This window comes from Aethalodelphis obliquidens, unplaced genomic scaffold (genome assembly GCF_003676395.1).
Source record: "Aethalodelphis obliquidens isolate GAN/ISIS:26980383/991018 unplaced genomic scaffold, ASM367639v1 scaffold52, whole genome shotgun sequence".
Taxonomy (NCBI): domain Eukaryota; kingdom Metazoa; phylum Chordata; class Mammalia; order Artiodactyla; family Delphinidae; genus Aethalodelphis; species Aethalodelphis obliquidens.
This window is the reverse complement of record NW_020837996.1, coordinates 14,102,080-14,123,070: the sequence shown is the minus strand read 5'-3', so window position 1 is coordinate 14,123,070 and position 20,991 is coordinate 14,102,080. Positions and strand designations below refer to the sequence as shown.

Here is a 20,991-nt window from a genome sequence, read left to right as displayed (position 1 = left end):
ATGCGTGTGCTCTCTGGGCTGTACTGATGGTATTAAGGGCCTCTCCCACCCCCTCTCAGTCTGCCCATTTCTGTCATTTGCTTCCTAGACCTTTAGCCAGTGACTCATTCTAGAACCGGAACACTGGTGAAACTCAACTGAGACCAGAGATCAGTGTCTTTGGTTCTATATGCTGGAGAAATTCCAGAATTTACTCCAGAAGCTCCAAATGCTCTGGATTTCAGACCATCTGTGTTGTGAACAGGGGCTTAGAGCACAGACTCGTGGTTTACTGCAAAAGGCTAATCCTTAATGCAGGTGAACTCTTCCTAAAGCAAACCTGGTAAATGAAATATGGAATTCTCTCTCTCACGCACACACACACACACACACACACACTTAAAAAAATAACACAGTAGATCTATGAGGAGTAGGTGAAAATTCACTATATAAGATAATATTTCATTTCCTAAGAGAACTTTTATTAAGTAAGAGGTGATTCCATTAAGTAATACATTTTCCAAGGATTTTTGAGATTGTATTTGCTTTATCAAAACATTTTATATAAGTGGAAAAAGTAGGTTACAAAATTGCCTGGATTATATGATTCAATTTATGTAAAATTATAAATGCATAAAGGAATATGTGCATTGAAAATGTACATCAATTTATCAACAGGGATTATTTCTTTAGTGGTGGGAATTAACATGTGTTTTTCTTTCTTTGTATTTTCTTCTAGTGTTTGATTCTTACACTGAGCATGATTAATTAAAACAATAAAGTTATTATTTTTTTAATCAATTTTTATTGGAGTATAGTTGCTTTACAATTTTACATTAGCTTCTGCACAGCAAAATGAATCAGCCATACATATACATATATCCCCTCCCCTTTGCATTTCCCTCCCATTTGGGTCACCACAGAGCATCGAGTAGAGCTCCCTGTGCTATACAGTATGTTCCCCTCAGTTGTCTATTTTATACATAGTATCAATACTGTATATGTGTCAATCCCAATCTCCCAATTTCTCCCACCCCACCCCTTTCCCCCTTGGTGTCCATACATTTGTTCTCTACATCTGTGTCTTTATTTCTGCTTTGCAAATAACGTCATCTGTACCATTTTTCTAGATTCCACAGTAAAGTTATTGAAGAAGATTTCACATACAGTTGTGATGAATCTAGACAAGTGCTAGTGCTGTGCATTTGGTAGAAGTTATGTTGCACAGGTGTGTCATGGAAGAGTGGATGGAGGTTCCTGACGTGTTCAGTGAAGGAGGTAGGCATAGGGAAATATACAGTGTGATTTTTTTTTTCAAGAGGGAAGTGTGTCTGTGTGTCTGTGTATGGAGTCCAGTGGGTAGTGGGTGGTAAGGTAGCAGGCGATTTTTCTCTCTCCCTTACTTAGGCTTTTCTGCCCAAATAAGAAGAAAAAGAACTCTCACCGTATATGTGCTACTTTCCAAGAATCCATCCATCGTGTAAACCAGTGGTTTTCAAGTGAGTTTCCTGGACGAGCCACATCAGTATCACCTGGGAACTTATTAGAAGTGTCAATTCAGGCTTCACCCTTATCCTACTGAATAAGGAACTCTGGGAATAGGATCCAGTAATTTCTGTTTTAACAAGCCCTTGGGCTGAACTGTGGATGTTAATCAAGGGACATCCCCACTCCACCAAACTGAAACACAGCTGATATTGATATGAAAGATACTGGCCACGCCTACAAGTATGAGGGTAGGTATTCTGTAAAACTGATCTCTGAGAGATGAAGGGCAGGACCACAAACCTCTAGATCCTTACCAATGATCATTCCCTGCAGTGAACAGTAGATCTAAGTTTTTAAAGTGCAAACTTCAAGTGCATAAAATCACCTGAAGAGGTTGTTAATTAAGGCAGATTCCTAAGTCATGCCCCTGACCTACAGACTCAGCATCTCCTGAGGTCTGCCATTTCAACCATCACCCCTAAGGGATTCTATCAAGGAAGTTCTAGGACAACACTTGAAGCAACGGTTTTAGGCTTTTTCAGACTCTCTTTTCCCCCCCTGTATCCTCGCTTACATTTCTTCTTTCCTTCTCATCCCCTCCCTTCCTGCTGTGATTGGTGGGATCTCAGAGGCAGATTCATCATCCTTCCGGCTCTGTGCTTCAGAGAGAACAGGTCAGATGCTCTTGGAGAGGTGCCTTGGGAGTAATAATAATAATAATGGAAGTATTGACTTGCCATCCTCAGATTACAGGGGAAGGTCATGATTTATCAGCTCACATTGATGGGACACGGTGGGTAGCTGGACACACACTCAATAGTCACTGTCTATCCACATGACAAGGCTGCTGAGACTCAGTGACTTAGGGACACAGTGGTTTCTTAAGTCCTCCCAGCTGTCAAACCCCTGTGTTAGTTAAGGTGAAGATTCCTGTATTAGGGTTCTGCAGAGAAACAAAACCAGTAGGATTATATACACATAGAGATTTATTATAGGGAATTGGCTCATGTGATTACGGAGTACCACTTGGCAAATCTCATGATCTGCAGGGTGAGTCAGCAAGCTGGAGACCCAGGAGAGCCAATCGTGTCCTTCCAGTCTGAGTCTGAAGGCCTGAGAACTAGGAAAACCAAGGTGTAGTTCCAGTCCAAAGGCCCGCAGGCTCAAGGACTAGAAAGAGCTGATGTTTCAGTTCGAGCTCAAAAGCAGAGGGAAAAAATGTCCCAGATCAGCAATCAGACAGGAGGAGTTCTGTCTTACTCCCAGGAGGTCAGCCTTTTTGTCTATGCAGGCCATCAACTGATTGGATGAGGCCCACCCACACTGGGGAGGGCAATCTGCTTTACTCAGTCCGTCAATTCCAATGTTAATCTCATCTGAAAACACCCTCACAGACACACCCAGAGCAATGTTAGATCAAGTATCTGGGCACCTTGTGACCCAGTCAAATTGACACATAACGTTAACCTTCACAGTTCCTTTTTCATGTTTTTTCACATCTAGGTTCTCTTGCCCTCTTCTCTGATAATATTTCAGAGCTTGGACGTCTGGTTGGCACAGAGGCTTGAAAAATGCTCTGGGGGTAGGGGTGGGGAGCCAGGCATCTTGCCCCATTACTCTTTGTTCTTCTTGGCATTAAAGTGCTTTGAGGAACTGTTTTTGAAGGAAGTCCTGCTCCTACCTTCTAGGGCGGCCCTTCCAAGTAGAAGAGCTAATTTCAATTTTTCCTGGGAAAGGCAACAGTATGATTACAACTTTCCTATAGTAGGTGTTTGCAGTGCTCCAGGTGTCTTATATGAAGAAAGATATCATCTCCATTTTCTAGATGAGAAAACTGAAGCTCAGGAAGGTTATGTACCTCGCCTAAATTTCACACACTATTAAGTTTCACAGCCAGGATGTTAATCAAGGCTGCCTAATCAGAGCCTATGTTCTTTTCACTAAAGTTTGTACTGGGCTTTACAGTTTATAAAGCACTTTAACACACATTCTTTTATTTGTTGACTGTAGCTTTCCCCAGTGAAGTAGATATTATAACCATAATTTTAGAGATGGGAAATAGAGTTTTCAAAGGTTACACATCTTGTCTATCTCCTGTGTCATGTAGCTAGAAACTGCTCAAGCAGGGACACAAATCCAAAATCTCAAATAAAAAGATAATTTTTATTCTAAAAAAATTCATAGGAATACACATAAACTTAGAAGGAAGGTAAGAAAGAAAAAAATCCCCTGCCTCAGTTTCTCTAATGTGACTGAAAACAGAGTAGTATACATTGAGGTCCACCCTAATTCCCCTGCCTATGTCTTTGGTAAGCAGGAGTGAGCCCTTATACATGATCAATTCCGCCCTCTGGGGCACAGTTATACTTTAAAATATATTAAAATTACGTTGTTGGTAGCTTTTAAGAAACCATAATATGTTTTTGCCCTGGGTCTTGCCATACGGCTAAGACTGCTCAGATTCCACCTGCCTCTGGGCAACAAGTGTGTTTTCTTGTTTAAAAAAACTAACATATTTTTATTATATGAGTAATATGAGTTTACTGCAAAAGAATTCTGAAAATGCAGAAAAGTGTAAAAGAGAAAAAAATTTAAACTATCAAAAAATTTTATTGTACAGTAAAGTATTTTTTAACTGGGAATTTGGAAAATTCAGAAAATCATACAGCAGAAAAACTACCCATAAGATTATAGATGACTATTTCGGCTTATACCTTTTCATTTTCACTTTTTAAAAACACAATTGGGGTCATCATTTAAATGTCATTAGTTTGTGTTTGTTTTCCTGTTTTTGTCATAAGCATACCCTCATGTCCTTATATGATCTTTTTCATGCATTTTAAACGGCTGCATATGTAGTTCATGGAGTGGATGTGCATTTGTTGGCATGATCTTCCCCTATTGTTGGACATTTAGGACTTGGATGTCCTGAATCCAAATCTGCTGCTCCCCCCACCCGCACATATCTGTCTTTATTTCCTTTTAGCCTTTTGCTTACGTTGATTCAGGCATTATTTGTGATGACCTTAGGAGTGTTCAAAAAATAAAAGCCTAGTAGCTTCTTATTCATTAATATGTAATGACGCTAGTGTTAAGGATTTACTATGTACCAAGTTCTATTTTAAGACGTTGAACAGATTTTCATTAAAGTTACCATTTCTGTTATTCTCATCATACAGATGACACCACAGAGGCACAGAGAGGTTGAGATAAGTATCAGAATGCACTCACTTGTACTGAGCAAAACATTCAGCTTACAGAGCCTTATACAGATAGGCCTTTATTCATTCTGCATTTGGGCAGCTATTGATATTGGTTTGGAGGCTCAGACACATTAAGACTGCTGTCACTGCAGTCCTCTTCTCCCATGCCTCTTGGTTTTAAAATGGCTGCGACTGATCTAGACATCACATCCCAATTCAGGGCAGGAAGAGAGTGAAACAGGTGGTTCTGACTGATACTTCTGCCCCTTTTATCAGGAAAGCACATTTTCTTCTCAGAACTTCCTTTTTCACTCAGCAGAATTCCCCTCATGAATTATTGTATTTTATATGATCACTGCCAACTGCAGAAGAGGCTGGGGAAAAACCTTACCTCTAGAGGAGAAGTTGACTAGATGAGAGCGATTTGGTTAGGACTGTTGGGTCAGTTAACCTACAGTGGCCACCACAAGATACTTGCCAAGGTCAAGTATTGGTCTTATTTGACCCAACCAGCCTATCTCATACAGGTGCTAATACCCATTAGCTGGGAATTGCTGTTTCTCACACCTCTAGAAGTGGCTAGACTAGAAGTGACCTGGAGCCTGCCAAAACTCATCTTTCACTGAATATAACACCATCTAACGCATGCTAACATTTTTTATCAATATTAATATCACCGCAAAGTGCCATTAAAATAGAAGTGATTTTCATACATTATTTAACTGCAGTGTGTCCACCAAGCCATTCTTTTGCTGGAGCGCCGTCTCCTTGGCATTTATAAACTAGGTAATAAATCTGCAGCTCACTGGGTTCGTATCCTCCGTCTGTGGCAGAGGGAGAGAAGGATCCACAAGCTTTCTGGGCTAAAACAAGTTGCTGCATCACTTTTCTCTCAGCCCTGAGCATGTTCATTAAGGGCCTGGTTGCAGGTGAGCTGAACTAGGGGCTGCACAGTGGCAATGCTGAAAATGATGGCTGTACCCCACTTCTTGAAAATATGGCTTTAATTAGGAGGGGGCTCAAAAAAGATCCGTCATTTACTGGAACCTTTCAATTGTGGTTATTTCTAGAGCAGAATTCTAAAGTAGCAATTAATAGGAGTGTTTTGTTTTAGGGCTGGGACTGGAGTGAGGTGAGTGAGGTGCTTAGGATATTTAAGCAAAATTTAAGGGGATGTTCACTCCCATTGTCGTGTATTACTTGCATGGCCCTGGTTTTGTTTTGTCTTTACTAGTTGCTAATGTTTAAAAATTGGAATAATTATTCAACAAAGGTTTTTTGATCACTTCTGTGTGCCTGACACTATTCTAGTCACTGGGGATACAATAATGAATAAAATAGTCATTATTGTCCTCTTGGCACTGATATTTTAGTAAAGAAGAGATTTCATAGAGAAATTGGGATTTTTGCCTCCTTAAAGTATCAGAAGAACTGATAACTGTGAGCTGGCCTTTCCTTATGACAGCCATCACTCACATCTGGGGAGCTGCCGCTTCCTTTCAGTTGAGGCATGAGTTCGTCACAGTCCCCATCGCTCCCTACTGTGTTGTTTGATCCGCACGGGATCTCTGAGTGGATACCACTATTATTGCCAAGTTTCAGATGAAGAAACTGATGCTCAGAGAGGTAAAGTGACTGGTCCGGGGTCTTCTAGCTATAGAAGGCAGAGTGGGATATGAGCCCAGTTCTATGCAACTTCCGAGGCTGAGATTGCTGTCTCTGTGCAGAGCAGTGATTTAGGAGGCAGGAACACAGAAGTATCAGTAAGCAAAAACATTCAGCCCATATAAGATCAAATTAGAGAGGGGTATCAGCAGGAAACAGATAGCACCCTCAGATTAGGATAGCTCAAGCAGAGTTTCATAAACTATTTACAAAGGCCTGGGCAGAGTATAGGGAAACCACAAGGCATAGTGCAGGACCCCAGATTAGTAACAGTGGGACTCTACTGCCACTCCTAGAGCTCTAGGGGCAGGTGACAGGGTGGGCTACTGGAATCGGGGAGATAGAACTGTAGAGAGGGCTGCACACTTGAGCTGAGAACTTTGGATGCAGCCGGCCCCTTGGCACCCTACGGGGAGGGAACTTGGAGAATAAATACCCCAACCTTACCAAGTTCTCTCTACTCCTTCCCATTGATCTCTTGCCAGTGCCAAACTCAATTGGAAGTTGGAGGACAAGAAGCCCATTGATGCATCCCTCCAGGTTCTGGGGGTACAGAGCAGGGTGGAGAGCAGTGGAGAGTGGCTCAGGAGGGGCAAACAAAGGCAGGGGCAGGTGAAAGCCAAGGGCATTTTAGGGGGCAGGGACTGATGATGGGTAGGGGAAGAAATTAAGATAATTGTGAATACGGGGTCCAGCTTTGTTTTTTTTTCATCAATATATTTTTAAATTGAAGTATAGTTAGTTTACAATGTTGTGTTAATTTCTACTGTACAGCAAAGTGATTCAGTTATACATATATATAAGTCCTTTTTTAAAATATTTTTTCCATTATGGTTTATCATAGGATGTTGAATATAGTTCTCTGTGCTATACAGTAGGACCTTGTTGTGTGTCCATTCTGTATATAAAAGCTTACATCTGCTAACCCCAAGCTCCCTCTCCATCCCTCCCCTAAACCCCTCCCACTTGGCAACCACTAGGCTGTTCTCCATGTCCGTGATTCTCTTTCTGTTTTGTGGATATGTTCATTTGTATCATATTTTACTTTTTTTTCCCCTGGCCATGCCGCGCGGCATGCGGGATCTTAGTTCCCCAACCAGGGATCGAACCCATGCCCCCGGCAGTGGAAGTGCAGAGTCTTAAACACTGGACTGCCAGGGAAGTCGCCATTTGTGTCATATTTTAGATTCCACATATAAGTGATATCATATGGTATTTGTCTTTCTCTTTCTGACTTATTTCGCTTAGTATGATAATGTCTAGTGGCACCCATGTTGCTGCAAATGGTATTATTTTGTTGTTTTTTATGGCCGAGTAGTATTCCATTATATATATATACCACATCTTCTTTTTCCATTCATTCTGTTGATGGACATTTAGGTTGTTTCCGTGTCTTGGCTGTTGTGAATAGTGCTGCTATGAATATAGGGGTATGTGTATCTTTGTTTTGTCTGAATATATGCCCAGGAGTAGGATTTGCTGGGTCATATGGTAATTCTATTTTTAGTTTTCTGAGGAACCTCCATACTGTTCTCCATAGTGGCTGTACCAACTTACATTCCCACCAACAGTGTAAGAGGGTTCCCTTTTCTCCACACCCTCTCTAGCATTTATTATTTGTAGACTTTTTAACGATGGCCATTCTGACTGGTGTGAGGTGATACCTCATTCATGTTTTGATTTGCATTTCTCTAATAATTAGTGATGATGAGCATCTTTTCATGTGCCTCTTGGCCATCTGTATGTCTTCTTTGGAGAAATGTCTATTTAGGTCTTCTGCCCATTTTTTGATTGGGTTTTTTTGTTGTTGTTGTTATTGAGTTGTATGAGCTGTTTGTATATTATGGAAATTAAGCCCTTGTCGGTTGCATCATTTGCAAATATTTTCTTCCATTCTGTAGGTTGTCTTTTCGTTTTGTTTATGGTCTCCTTTGCTGTGCAAAAGCTTGTAACTTTGATTAGGTCCCATTTGTTTAGTTTTGTTTTTATTTCTATTGCCTTGGGAGATGAAAGGAAGAGCTTAGATGGGGCTGGGAAATTTCTTTCTCTTTCTCTCTCTCTCCCCGTCAGCTATGTTTAACCACCTGTCTACTAGAAACATCATTGATTTCATGTCAGAGATTCCTCAAGTTTGTAACACAGGGCTTGAAACTTTTGTTGTGATGACTTTCCAAATGGACAAAATTCTGAACAATGTAGGGAGGTAACTTCTTCCAAGTTTTCAGAAGGGTGACAGAGTTCATTGAACCCTAGCATTGTGGAAGCCTGTAACTTTAAACATCCAAGACTGATCTGTCTGTTTTTAAGTTTCTCCTCTAAAGTCTATTCAGCTTAATACTTCTTGTCAAACACGATATATCTTGCTAAACTGAGCCACGTATTACCACCACGAAAAATCATTTACTTGCTTGCTTTCAGAATTCTCAGTTTCTGAAATGAACTGGACCATGGCTTCGGATCTTTAGTGGATTTTAATCAGTATGTTTCAATCATCTTTACAGTTACATTTCCCATATGAGTATCCCTGTCAGCATAGTAACAGTAACAAAAGCAGGAGCACTTTAGCTAATATGGTAACAATGCAAATAGCCGTTAAACCTAGTATATGTGGCTCAGAAACAATGTACTTCTGAGAATACATAGCTGCAGGGAGGGACATAGAATGTGGCTGGGTGACAACACTCATATGAGGAGCATGGTGTCATAATTAATTTAGGGAACAGTTGTGACACCATTGGTTGGGTACCTATGAGCCTTTCCCCCTCTTTTTCCTTGTTAATAGAACCCCAATATTGTTCAGTGAGTAGGCAAGTCATGTGCCTTGAAAGGGGGCTGGCCTCTCCAGTGCCAAGGAGAAAATCATTTGTCCATTCCAGGCTGGATAACCTTGTCCCTTTTACCAATGATTGGATTAGCAGGGTCATGGAATGTAGTCCTAATAGGATGTGAGAAGTCTGCTGTGGATATCTCTAGAATAGGTTCTTCTTGTTGCTAGAAAGAGTCACATAGGAAGAAATAGTTGCCTCTTCTTTACCAGACAGTATCATAGCAGCTTGTGATGCCTAGAACTGTGGCAGCCAGGTAATGATGTGAACGGAGCCAGGTCTCATGCTGTGGGTGGCAGAGCACAAAGATGCTCTAGGATGTCATAATTCAGGTAACCACTGAATTCACCGACCTGAGTCCTAGCCTACCGCAGGTCTTATTATTTGAGACACTGTGTTTCTGATTGTTGACACCACAGACACAGGCGGCTCAGATCTTTATGCATCGTAGAGATGCATGTAATTCAGGAGTTTAAGGGAAGGGTAACTGATGATTTTAACATTCTGTTTTCCTAATTTTTTTGAATTCCAAAAGTAATACATAGATGTAAAAATTCAGTCAAAACAGAAATGTTAAGAATAGAAGCCGGAGTAAATCCTGAGTTCTCATTGCAAGGAAAAAATACTTTTTTCTTTTTCTTTTGTTTTATACCTATATGAGATGATAGATGTTCACTAAATTTATTGTGGGAATCATTTCATGATGTATGTAAGTCATATCATTATGTTGCATATCTTAAACTTATACAGTGCTGTATGCCAATAAAACAGGAAGGAAAAAAAAAAAGCTGGAAGTCTCCTATTCTCCACCTCCTACCTACGTATGTTAATATAATGTTAAAAAAATAGGATCTCGAATAGACATACTTAACAGGACATCTTAGATGTCTCTTATATGAATAATGTAGATCTACATCATTCTTTTTAGCAATTGTGTAATATTCCTAAGTATGGCTAGATCATACTTTTTTTTTCTGCTTTTATTTTATTTTTTTTTTATTTTTTATTTTTTTTAACATCTTTATTGGGGTATAATTGGAGATCATACTTTTAAAGACCTGATGTGGGTGGTGCTTTAAAAAAATGTGATCCATGGGTAACTATATTCATCTCTGCCCCCAATCTCTGCCTTCAGCCATTTCTGGCAGGTGTTGCTGTCGTTCAGAGGGGCGTGCACAGGGAGAAGGTGTGTGGCACAGGGAGAAGGTGTGTGGCACAGTGAAGGGACACAGGATTTGGGGTCAGGCAGATTGGGGCTGGGATTCAGCCCTACCATGTATACTAGCTGTGCCATCTTGGCGAGTGATTAAACCCTTTATGTCTCCGTTGCCTCACCTCGCTAAAAGGGATAATAAAACCTACCTCTTAAAGTTGTAAGGGTTAGAAATAATGTATTAAATCACTCACAACCTAGAATGATATTCAATGAATGACAGCAATTATTCTACGAAAGGAGCCGACTCCATGAACTCGTGTAACTGTCTTTCGTTATCCTCACCGAGCACACAGTGGACAAAGATGCCCTAGGACTTGTTAGCCGAAAATAATTTCTTGAAATTATTGAGCAAATGGTACAAAGTAGGTCCATGGAAACAAACAATCTAAATTCATGTTTGTGTCAATCTTGTAAAGGAGTTAAACATTTAACCTTCATTTCATGGACAGAGGCCTGCACATACAGTATGAGCAATTTGTCAAATAGGCCAAGAAAAGACACCATAGTAAGAAGGTTTCGGTAGGCTGGAGTGGTAGACTAAATTAAACAAGGTGAACTTAATTAGGGGAATATGTAAAATTTAACTGTTTGTTTCCTTTTCTTTCTTTTTTTGCACAATACAGAATGGGAGAAATGTGATTTAATAACAGGTATGAAAAAGGCTTAGCGTTTTCTGTGGCTGAGGTTCAATGTGAAGCCATAGTATGATACAGCTGTCTCATCAAGCACCTGGAATCTTGGGCCTTATAAAGAGAAATAGGAAGTTCAGAATGAGGAAAGTGATGCCTCCGCTTAGTCTGCCCTCGTCAGACCACGTGCTGTAACACTAGGATGGCGAGTCACGGGCGTGCAGGCTGAGGCAGATAACACTCACTCATCATATTCCATCGTGTTTCGATGCAGCCTCTGAATCCTTCTCAACACTGTCTTTAAGGCAGCCAATATTTTTTCCACGGAGTTGGCATGCAAGATGAAACCTGTCGGTAGCCAATGGACTGCAGGCTTCTCCTATGGTCTCCTTCTAAGGACACATTTCATGCTTAAATCACACGGTTCAACTTTTTACCAGCCACAGGAGATTGGATATGGACCCAAGTTCCGCCAACCTATAGGATGCTTAAAGAGCTTTATCCAAACTAGAACAAGTTCCTCACTTTGATTCTTTTGGGAATTTGAACTGGGGAGAAAAGAGTAAATCAGGCAGTTGCTGGCGGGCTCAGAGTGGACATGATGAACGTAAGAAAAGGGAAGCAAGAATGAGGAAGCAGAAGCTCTGAGGTAGAGATAATCTATAAGGGGAGAGGGGATAAGGGATTGGCTGGTGGCAGCAAAAATGGTGGAAGAAGAGGCAGAGCGCTGAGGATAAATGTCACCCTGCCGCTGAGGGACCGGCAAGATCTCTTGTCCTCTGGCTGGAGATCCAACTACATTGCCATCTCTACTCTTCCCAAGAGGCCTCATCAGCCTGGGGTCCGTCAGACTGGCCAGAAATGTGAGGTTCCTGTTTTTCTTACGTCCACTATGAACACCCCCTCTTACTTGAGGTGACCGAGGGAATCTTTGCTCCTCGTAACCCAAAACATCTACTTAAGGTTCTTTGTCTAGCTCCGGGCGCCACAGTGGCAAACCAGAGCAGGTGCCAGAGAGAGAGACTCAGAATGGTAAAGAAGCCCGGGAATCTCACACAGGAGGAGTTTTCAAAGCTATGAGGGTGTTCAGCCGAGCAGTGGTTCTTAAAGTGTGCTCCCCAAGCAGCAGCAGTGGCAGCAGCATCTTAGAGATGTAAATTGCTGGGCCCACCCCAGACCTACTGAATCCGAAACTCTGGGGGTGGGGCCCAGTACTCTGTGGTTTAGCGAGATCTTCACATCTGATGCACGCTCAAGTTTGAGAACCACCGGCCTAGAGGAGACCAAGGCAGAACATTAGTACCATCTCTGGTTATTTGAAGGACTGTCAGGGCAGGTGTGATATGAGACCCCTGAGGGCAGCACGAAAGCTAGAGCTTAGACAAAATGTGGAGACAGATTTCAGGGCAATAGAAGGGGGACTTTGCAAGCAGTTAGTGTGGTTTGAGAATGGTTTGGGTCTGTTGGGTAGTGAGCTGCCTGTCCCTGGTGGTATTCAAGGGCGGGGCTGCATGACTGCCAGGTGGTAGATATTGTAGAGGGCTGTGAAGTCCACAGGAGGGAGAAGAGAAGACTGAAGGAGGAAGTGTGAATTAGGAAGACTCTAAATCAGGAACTGTGATTGAGGACTGGCATCCTGGGTCCCTCGATGCCGTGGTGACAGTGGTGGGGTGGGGCAGTAACAAGCCAATGTGTGTATAGGAGTTTCCGGAGGGGCTTCTTTCCATTAGAGGCAGATCCACAATCCTGGTCTCTGTCAGGAAACAAATCCTAACATCTAGGACCAGGATCCCACCTTGGGATTTGCTTATTATCCCTGTCTCTAGATTCTAGCCCTTCATTAAACGATCTTAAGCAAAGGCAGAGACTCTGATATTGGGGCAAACAGGTGGAGGCAGTCTGATCACTCACTCACCCAATCCTCTTGGGACAGGCAGTAGAATAACGAATATTAATATCAAAGTGTCATATTGCGCTTAGTGGGTACAAGTTTTGGCTCTGGAGTCAGAAGGCCAGACATGTCATGGCATGACTTAAGCATACTTCTCTCTGCCTTATTTTTCTTGTCTCTTAAATTGAGGCTTATATGAGTTGCTATCTCATAGGATTGTCTTAGTGTTGAGATAGTAGGCGTGTGCCCAGTCCACGATGAGCACTCAATATGTTTAACTATTATCATTGCTGTTATTGTTGTATCTCATCAGACTCCTAAAGTGCCTATGAGGAGGGTAGGGTAGGTTTTGTCACCCCCATTTTACAGCCCCAGGAGCCGAGGCACAGGATGGTTAAGACCCGGCAGGTTTTGTCACCCCCATTTTACAGCCCCAGGAGCCGAGGCACAGGATGGTTAAGACCCGGCTGACATCACACTGCTTCAGTATTAGTGGCCGACTCGAGCTAGGACTTGGTTTTCCTGACTTCAGGTGGCCAGGACAAAGGACAGGTTCTGTATGTGTGCTCTAGAAAGAAGAGCAGAATTAGTTTTTTGAAAAGGCCATATATGCACGTGAGAAACATTCTACAAACAAGACATGTGGTGCAAAGTAAGTCTTACCGTGCCGCTAACGGGCTGGTCTCCTTGTCCCTTTCTGTGGATGGACTCTGTGCATCCTCCAGGAGCTGGTTCATGCCTGGACAAGCCTGGGGTGTATGGATCCCTGGGTACTATTTCTAAGGCCTGTTGCTGTTTTGGTCTCCGACTCCAGGCATGCACGTGTGTGTATGTGCGCGTGCGAGTGTGTGTGTGTGTGTGCGTGTGTGTGTGTGTGTGTGTGTGTTGTGAGGAGGGTTTATGAGGGCAGAGTGGGGTTTGGGATCTAACCTTGCCCTTGGAAAGAGAGGCCAGTAGGTCTGGGCAGCACCAGAGATAGGCCAGGGCCAGTGCTGGGTGGCCTCCTTCAGCCTCCCTCAGGGCTGGGGGCCTTTGAGTTCTCCACCCTGTTCCAGAAGACACAGGCGGGTGGCCTGGGGGTGTGAACGCTGGCCCACTTCTCCCTTGCTCTGAGTCTGGCTTTCATCTCTTTCTTAAGGTGCTTTCATTCCCCCTGCTCCTCCCAATCTGCCTGGGGAAAGCTGATGGGGACCCCTAGACCCCAAGCTGCTGGATCATCGCACCTGAGGCACAGCACAGGGGTGGGGGTGCAGGTCATGGAGGCGCAGGTCACAGCCCCAGGGGCCTGCACTCCTTGGCTCTTCCCCTTCCTCCTGGGGTCTCTGCTCAGCCAGCTCCCGGGGGAAACGTCAGACTCACTCAGCTTTAGTAATCCTGCCACTTTCCCGGCTTAGAGGAACAATCTTAGTATTTATTATTATTATTACTATTATTATTTAACTTCTAGAAGCCATGCTCTGACAAACACAGCATGGCCGTAGTTGCCTGCCATTTTGGTCAGGAGACAAGGGATGGGGCCAGCTGAGAATGCTGGTCCTTTCCGGGGTCAGCTGGGCCGAGACCATCCCCTGTCAAATCCCCTGACAGGCATTCTGGTGTCAGAGCAGATTTCTGTGCTTCCTGGTTACTGGTTCTCTCCAGGCTTAGTTCCTGGCTTCCCCTTTCCCTGGTCTGGAGTTTAAAAGGTTCTGCGTGAAGGCCTTGGTGTGTTGCTTCTCTGAGCCTCCCTCAGCAGGGTCCTGCCTCTCTGATGACTGGAACTATTTAAAAACATGCTGCTTATCAGTCAGCTCCTTGCTGGCCTATGCAGGCTTGAGTATATCCACTCACGGGGATACAGTCCACCACTTCTGGAATCTCCCATCTCATTCTTAGATGGTGCTAGAGAGAAGAGCAGAACTAGAATTTGTGGCCAGGACTGTTTGTTTTGACAGATACTGGGCTTCTAACCTCAAATTCCTCTTTCACTTAAAAGTCCTATGGGTTCTTAATCTCAGGATGTCTTTGAACATTTCTCTTAGGGTCAAGTTTCCAGCGGCTCATCTAAAACTTGGATGGGCTGGGTGGGCCCATTGTTCACCGGAAGGAGTGTAAATGTAGGAGAAATCCATCTGTCACAAGCGACAATCAGGTAGGGGATGGGCAAAGTGACTTCTAAGGTCCTGTCCTCGTCATGCATTTGGGCTCCACATTCTCTTATTCTCTGAAGGAGCCAGAGTCTGCAGTTTTGGGGCCTTATCCTTGGTACAAGGAGAACAAGTTGGAGAAGTTACCGAGTCCTGGGATGAGCCCAGCAGCTTTCTTCCTTTTCTCACTTTGCTTCTCTCCTTCCCCCCACCCTTTCCTGCCTGAGGCGGTATGGCCAGCAGCCAGAGCTCCTGAGCCCTGTTATTTAAAAAAAAAAAAAATTCAGCCATCACCATGGCAACCTTCATCCTGCACCACCTCAACCAGAGATACAAAGAAGCAGTGAAAGGGAAAGTTTAATAAGATTTTTAATTTATTTATTTATTTTATGAATCTCACTGACAGTGTCTATCTTTTTGGGAAATAGAAATGTTCCATTTTCGTGTCGTTATCAAAATGCTATTCATTTTCTGCCCCTTGGCTTCAGGAGGGTCACCACCACTGCTTGCTTTCTAAGGGCTCCCTTCAGAATGGGTGAGGGGTCTTTTTTTTTTTTTTTTTTTGCGCTACGCAGGCCTCTCACTGTTGTGGCCTCTCGCATTGCGGAGCACAGGCTCCGGACGCGCAGGTTCAGCGACCATGGCTCACGGGCCCAGCCGCTCCGCAGCATGTGGGATCTTCCCGGACCGGGACACGAACCCATGTCCCCTGCATCGGCAGGCAGACTCTCAACCACTGCGCCACCAGGGAAACCCTTTTTTTTTTTTTTAATTTATTTTGCTGTGTCAGGTTTTCATTGCGGCGTGTGGGATCTTTCATTGCAGTGCACGGGCTTCTCTCTAGTTGTGGCATATGGGTTTTCTCTTCTCTAGTTGTGGCGTGGGTTCCAGAGCGCATGGGCTCTGTAGTTTGTGGCACGCGGGCTCTCTAGTTGAGTCACACGAGCTCAGTAGTTGTGGCGTGTGGGCTTGGTTGCCCCACGGCATATGGGATCTTAGTTCCCTGACCAGGGATCGAACGGGTGTCCCCTGCATAGGAAGGCGGATTCTTTACCACTGGACCGCCAGGGAAGTCTCTGGGTGAGGGGGTCTTATTTGGCATTTTGGCTTTTTGAAAGGGTTTGGGGTTAGGCTAATGCTAGAGCATTTCCATGGCTTTATTCTCCCTTCCATTTCCCTGACATCCAATCAGAGTCACATCAGGGTATTGAAAGCTGGAAGGGTCCTTAAAAATCACTTAACTCTGCAGTGCCATTTCTGTTGCTGCACGTCTAGCAACTGTTCTCCCACATTCCGAGACTACTTCCTTGATCACCCCCCGGGGTGCCTGGTCTCTGGCCGTGTCAGTCCACGTGATTCAGGTGGAGCCCAGAACTTCCCTTGACCACAGCTACTGGCTCATAGGTGAGCATGTGGCCCAAAGGCACCTGTGAGGGCAGTCCAGGGCCTTTTGTGTGCTACGGCTAAGAGAAAGCCCCTCTATTTTTCTGCTGTGGGGATGAAAGCCTGGAGCTGCTGGAGACCCCCATATACAAGGAACATTCCTGCAAGGGGACCAACAGAGAGGGAAGCAGAGCTGAAGGATGGAGGAGAGAGACCAGGCTCAGAGGAAGTTGCTTGACATCCTGGACTAAGTCCTCAATCCATGGCTTTTCAGTTTCATGAGTAATACGTATCCCCCTTTTACTCCCCTTAAGGCAGTTTAGGTTGGGTTTTCTGACACCTGAAAAACAGTGGCTTTGATGTTACATACCCCAAGAGTTTAGAAATGAGACAACAGACAGCCGGGGCAGGGAGGCACCACCCAAGGTTACAGAGAGACAGCCCCGAAGGTCAGGTGTCCTGATGTCTGTGTAGCCTCTCAGTCTGCTGTCCTTCAGTTCTCAGGCTGATTTCCCCACCATGGCGGGAACGAAAGCTGAGCTGGTGGGGGCAGAATGTTAACAAGTATAATTACGGTAAAGACACCTGCCCAGCTACCTGCCCCAAGGGTGATGGTGAGCATTTGCGGTCATATTCAAGGAAGGTCTCCATCCTCAGAAGATTTTTGTGCCTTTTATAGGTTAGGAGGGATCTCAAGACATGTCAAGAAAAGCACTAAACACATGACCAGTGCCGCATAGCTGTGAAACCCCAAGACGTAGCTCACCTGCTTTCTCCACTGAGATCTGCTTTTTAACTCTGTAAACAGATATAATTCAGTCAGTAAACCAACACTTGTGATTTCATTAATTCCACGGAAAAGCATTAATTGAGGGCCTCCTATGTGCTAATCACTAGTTTAGAGACACAGATTCAGTAGTCAACAAGGTAGCCTCAGTGCCTGTCCTCAGGGAACTTACACTTCAGGGTGGGCGTGAAAATAACCAGAGAAACACAGACTTAGGGACTGTGAAAAGTCTTATGAAGGAAAAGTACCCAGTGCCATGACAGCATATGAAGAGGACCCATCTCCTCCGCTGAGGCAGGGGAAGCGCTGAGCAGAGATGGGCAGAAGGAACAGGTATTAGCTAAGCAGCGTGGGGACCAGTATTTTGAATACTGGACAGAGCCTGGGCAGTTAGGGGGGCAGGGCTTTGAATTCATTCATGCCAGTGTTTGTTGGGTACCATATGTCAGTGTTCCTCTCTTTTGCTTGCTAGTTTAGGTCCTTTTATTCCTGCCGTCAGATTCTCAGAGCCCAGGAGTCCTTGAGTCAGTTATGTAAACTATTTTCAATCTAGGATCCTTGGTGCTCTGGCCTCACGGCTCCGCAGGTTCAGGTACGCTGCGGGCTAACGTCTAGTTAGTCACGCTTTTGTGTGTGAGGTTAAAAAATTCCGCCATCGTAACCAAGCCTGCTCTTTTAGAGAAGGGTGCGGATTGCTTCTATCCATCCTCAAAAGTGCCTCCTCTCCCCCCACCACCCCGCCCCGATTTCCCTTTCATTTGTCTGTAGAAGAATGTGGCGGCAGTGAAGCTTGCTGCCACTAGGGGGCAGGAGCGCCAAAGCAAAGGACTAAGTTCCGGGAAAAAAGCAAATGAAGCCCGCAGGTAACACGCAGACAGTCCGACAGGGTTTGCGCTGATGTAGGCCCCGTCAAGCTCCGAAGCCCAAGCTTTACGTGTCTCGATTCCGATACACCAAGTGTGCTTACAATGATGATTCCCTCCTGCACACTGTTGATTGCTACAGATACTAGTGCCAGCAGAGAAATTTTAACAAGGAGCCTCTGGTGGGGGTGGTTCTTTTTGTCTATAAAACAAAGGAATGGAGTCTTGGATTAGAATTTAAGCTTGAAAGAGCCCTTCAAAATGTGCAGAGGGGCCAGGGGGCCCCAGTCCTGGTTCGCAGTGTTCTGTGTGACCTTGCTTAAGAACATAACCTCTCTGGGCCTAAATTGCTCCTTTATAAAAGGATGATACGATGTGAAAAGTCTCTTCTGATTCAAAGAATCCAAGTGGTGAAGACAGTTAAGAGTGGAGAACTGCCCCCTCAGATGACTCCTTGTGTAATTTCTAATTTGGGGGGTTCTTTCCACTGAGGGAGTTCTGTTTTCCTGACTCACACCTCCTTTCATTTTACAGATGAATACACTTTACCACGAAGGAATGAAGAGCTATGGGCGGGGTTCTGGCAAGTGGTGAGAGAGATACTGTCGGTTCTTTCAAATCGCACCATGACCAAATCCTCTTTGCCTTTGATAGGGACGAGCTATCTGGCTCTGATGTGGGAGACAGGGTGAATATCTGTGAGAAGCAAGTATCTCCCTGAAACTCAAATTAAACCCTCCGTTATCTCGGAATCCAGAGCCTCGTTGAACTAGCTCATGAGGCTGCCGGCTTGAGAACAGCGTGGAAACAGGACTGCTCTGGGACTGAGAGATGATCTTTAAGGCCCTTTTCTGCCTTGTCACTCTAGAATGAGAAGATTCATGCCCAGACAAGACTATGTCTGGGAGGCCCCACCAAGAAGTAGAGCTTCGGCCTAAAGCCACAGTCTTGTTCTAAGACGGGCTCCCTGAGACTGGCCCCTGAGGACCTGTGCTGTCCTCACCGCCCACTGCTGCTTTGGGCTGGGGGAAGATGGTGGACGATAACGGAGACAGAAACCCCAAACAAGTCAAAAACCAACAACAAAAACCCTATAGGAAAACCTCCTTTCTCTGGCAGCACCAGTTTCTGGGATTCACGACTTAGACCCAAAATGTAGAGTGGGAGGGGTCAGCAGGGGCTCGGGGAGGCTCCGCTCGGATTCTCCTTCCCGCTTTGGGTGATGGCTCTCTCTCCCCGCCCACCAATGCCTGATCGACAGCAAGCGGTTGCCTTGCGTGGCTGCTGCCTTTCCCACCGAGCAGGATGTCATAGATACCTTCGCTGTCAATTAATATAGATCAGCACCATGATTCGTGTTTCTCTAAAGATTATTTTAATGTTGACGTACATTTTAATGGAAGTTTATTTTTTGGTTGGGTGACATCAGTACCACAATTTGTAATGATCGCAGAATGTTCCAGTTATGACTGTTTTTGGCTTTTTTTGGCCAGGCCTTGCAGCTTACAGGATCCTAGTTCCCCGACCAGGGATGAACCTGTGCCCGCTGCAGTGGAAGTGTGGAGTCCTAACCGCTGCACCACCAGGGCATCCCCCTGCCCCACGGTTTTAACTGGCAACTCCCCACCCAACCCACACATTGCACATCCCCTAGGTCGCCTGTCTTCATCTTGACACCGGGTGGAGGCGGGGAATCACCGCATCTTAGGGATCATCCTCTCTAGCCCTTTCATCTCCCAGAGCAGGGATGCGGCTTCCAGCTGGTGGCTGACCGGGGCTAGAATTCAGGTTTTCTGAATCACCGCCCCTCTCAGGATTACTGAAGGTGGCCAGGAAGGGAGGAAGAGGGGACTTCACCCTCCAATGCCTGGCAGTTTACAGATTGTTAAGAGTGTCCCCTCTTACACATTTTTATATTCTCTTCCATGTTTCTACAATAAGTGTCCAAAATCCTGTCCCTGGCTGCTTGCTTGTTGGACAAATTTGGCCTTCCCGTCCTTCCTGTGCCCGAAAGTGGCATTTTAAACCCCTCCTTCCTCTCTCCCAGATCTGTCCCACCTCTGCATCCCCCAGATTGAATTTCCCAAGGGCGACTGCCACACAGAGCTAGCAACCCGTCACGAGATGGCTAAATATAAACTGTACAGACTGCAAATAAGCCTCCATGATCATCTGCTCCTTTGTTTAGCTTATTATCCTCCCAAATCAGGCTGGCGGGGAGGCACGCGCCTCGTCCGTGCTGCACAGGACCCGGTGGGTGTTGGTGTCCCACAGGACAAGACAAACAAACACGCTCTGCTGTGTGCCGAGTCGTTCCCTTCTCCATGGAGCAGGCCCTGCTTTCCAGATAAAGCTGACAGTCCCCAGGCTCTGATTTCCAAAGCAAATAACTGTGAATCCCCTCAATATGGGGAACAGATGCAACAGTCTGGCTGAGGGCTGAGTGCAGCTAGGGACAGAGACACATGATGTGCTGTGGAAGTCGTCTTACCTCCCTCAGGGGAGGATGGGGAATGGGGGACGATGACCTGGGAAGGGATCGAGGGTTCAGAGCTGTACCGCCATCCTAGAACATGGCATGTAGGGAGAGTGACCCCCAGAGGCACACAGTTTTCAGGGGGGACTTCCGATCAATGAGTGATGTCTGACATGGACCCAGGTTTGGTGGGTGTGAATAGGTGTGCCTCACACTTGCCATCTGTGATCTAGAGGAAACCAATCTCAGGAGGTAGGATTTCTCGGTATGTAGGGTGGAGCGGTGGTTCCAGAAAGTTACAGGCTTAGCTGAAGCCTCAAACTGTCATGTTGAAAACATTCCTAAGTGTTCAGGATCTCATGAATGGTTGGTTTTTCTAGAGAGTTGAGGTCCATTTTGAACCTTGGACTGTAATGGGGACAAGGGCACAGGAAAGAATCTGTGTTTGGAGAGGACCCAG

The 20,991-nt window shown here is 45.0% G+C and overlaps 1 long non-coding RNA gene across 1 annotated transcript in view; it reads left to right on the top strand.

Moving 5' to 3' along the window:
* The window catches only part of LOC113608263 (uncharacterized), a 150,726-nt gene that overhangs the window by 14,760 nt on the left and 114,975 nt on the right, over positions 1-20,991 (top strand). The window contains exon 2 of the long non-coding RNA XR_003428283.1: positions 18,590-18,743. This is a non-coding gene — a long non-coding RNA (uncharacterized LOC113608263). The remainder of the gene's footprint in view (positions 1-18,589; positions 18,744-20,991) is intronic.